Source organism: Mchenga conophoros, linkage group LG22 (genome assembly GCF_057382185.1).
Source record: "Mchenga conophoros isolate Kocher_MC1m ecotype Shallow Benthic linkage group LG22, M_conophoros_male_GT1.1, whole genome shotgun sequence".
NCBI classification, from domain to species: domain Eukaryota; kingdom Metazoa; phylum Chordata; class Actinopteri; order Cichliformes; family Cichlidae; genus Mchenga; species Mchenga conophoros.
Genome location: NC_140546.1, coordinates 9,338,266 through 9,340,393, shown reverse-complemented (window position 1 = coordinate 9,340,393; position 2,128 = coordinate 9,338,266).

The following is a 2,128-nucleotide window of genomic DNA, read 5'->3' as shown; positions in this document are numbered from 1 at the left end:
TTTTAGAGCAGAGCTACAGATTAAAAACACCCAAGGCGAAGCGGTCAAAAGTCTGGCTGTACTTCACAGCAAAATATGCAAACTCAGCTGCCTGCAACAAGTGCTTTAAGCTGATACTGTGATACTGTCAAAGGAGGTAACACCTCAAATCCGATTACACACCTGGCGACGCATAGCGTTTTTTTTAAAAGCCGAGATATGCGCCGTATTTGATAGCTTGCTGCGAGACCTCACACCGTGCACATCTACTGCGGGTGTGGTGCCTGTTATCGGACCCGGAGTTAGCAACATCCCCCAAAAACCCGAAGAGTAGAGTCCTGGCCCCTAGCCCTGCCAGTGTAGCAGAAATGATGGTAAATGGTAAATGGCCTGTATTTATATAGCGCTTTACTAGTCCCTAAGGACCCCAAAGCGCTTTACACATCCAGTCATCCACCCATTCACACACACATTCACACACTGGTGATGGCAAGCTACATTGTAGCCACAGCCACCCTGGGGCGCACTGACAGAGGCGAGGCTGCCGGACACTGGCGCCACCGGGCCCTCTGACCACCACCAGTAGGCAACGGGTGAAGTGTCTTGCCCAAGGACACAACGACCGAGACTGTCCAAGCCGGGGCTCGAACCGGCAACCTTCCGATTACAAGGCGAACTCCCAACTCTTAAGCCACGATCGCTCGTTATCTCCATGATGACGGATGATGATGCAGCAGCAGCCGTTCTTCTCTGCGTGAGTAGCTTAATGTTGTTCGTGTGTAATTTACGTACGTTGAGTAGGCTAACCACGTTATTACATTAATGCAGTAAGGTGAACTAGCAAACATCATCATAGCTACACGCGGCTGTCTTCTTGTTTGATGGCAGATGCTCCCTTCACCCTGGCCAAAAAGGCTAAAATGACCAAAGAAAAAGTGGAAAACAGTTAAACATGAGGGGTTTTTGGACAAAGTTTGTGTTTTTTCCATTGATTAAGCACTGCTTCCAGCCAAGAGTGATACCATATATGCCCCATAGCTGCAGAAAAGGCTAACATTGTTATCTTTTTACAAAAAAACAGCTGAACATGAGAGGTTTTTTGACCAATTTTGTGTTCTCCATTCTTTAAGCACCGGTTTGAGCACCGTTTAAGCACCGGCATCGGATAAAACCTAAACGATACCCAGCCCTAATCAGGACAATAATGTGGAAATAAAGAGGTAAAGATGGATGATTGTGCAATTTCCAAAAATAATAACAGAGCAATAGCTTGAAATCAACTGTATTTAGTAACATTAGATTAATGCTTATGTAATGATGTATAAAGGGAGCAGAAACTACGGTTAATAAAGTGGAAACAAATATGAAGATGCTATGAACAAATTAGAAGTGGAGAGTGCTCTCCAGGTGACAAACTATGCAGCATCATAACATGATTACAGGATGCTTCTTCCATCTCCTCACCATGTTCTTCATTTGCATTTACATGCAGGGCTGTACTGATAATCTGGCATATTGGGCATGTTTCTGATGGGCCGACCTGAAGGGCCACTGGGAACCGCCCCTTCCTCAAACGATGCTGTGCGCTCATGTGGCTTGTAAAAAGAAAAAGTTTGGTGTGGAAGAAGTGGTGAAAACATGCTTCTGGGGCTTCTGCACCGTGAAGCCATCAACAAGAGTAACCAGGCCTCACTGCCACAGGCAGCTGCTACTACTAGAACCAGCTGTGGAGAAGTGAGAAAGATATGGAGGAAGGTGAAATTATTGTGGTTAGAAATTAGATGGAGGGACATAATTAGGAAGGGAGTGTCACTGTGACCCAAATGCAGGACTCTGAGGTGGAGTATTTAACATAATAATAATAATAATAATAATAATAATAATAATAATAATAATAATAACTAGAAAAATTTGCATTTCCTGCGAAAATGCAGTGTGGATGCTTAAAGCTGAAGCTGTATGCAAAAAGTAGCTGAAAAAGCTGAAAAGTTGCAGAAATTGTAAAAACTTTGCAGAAGCAAAGGAACTTTGCTAAAATGGAATAACTTAGCAGAACTGCAATCACTTAGAGGAAACTGTAAAGCTGAAGCTGTCTGCTGAAAATAGTTGAAAATAGCTGAAGAAGCTGAAGAAATCAAAGTCAGCGTTT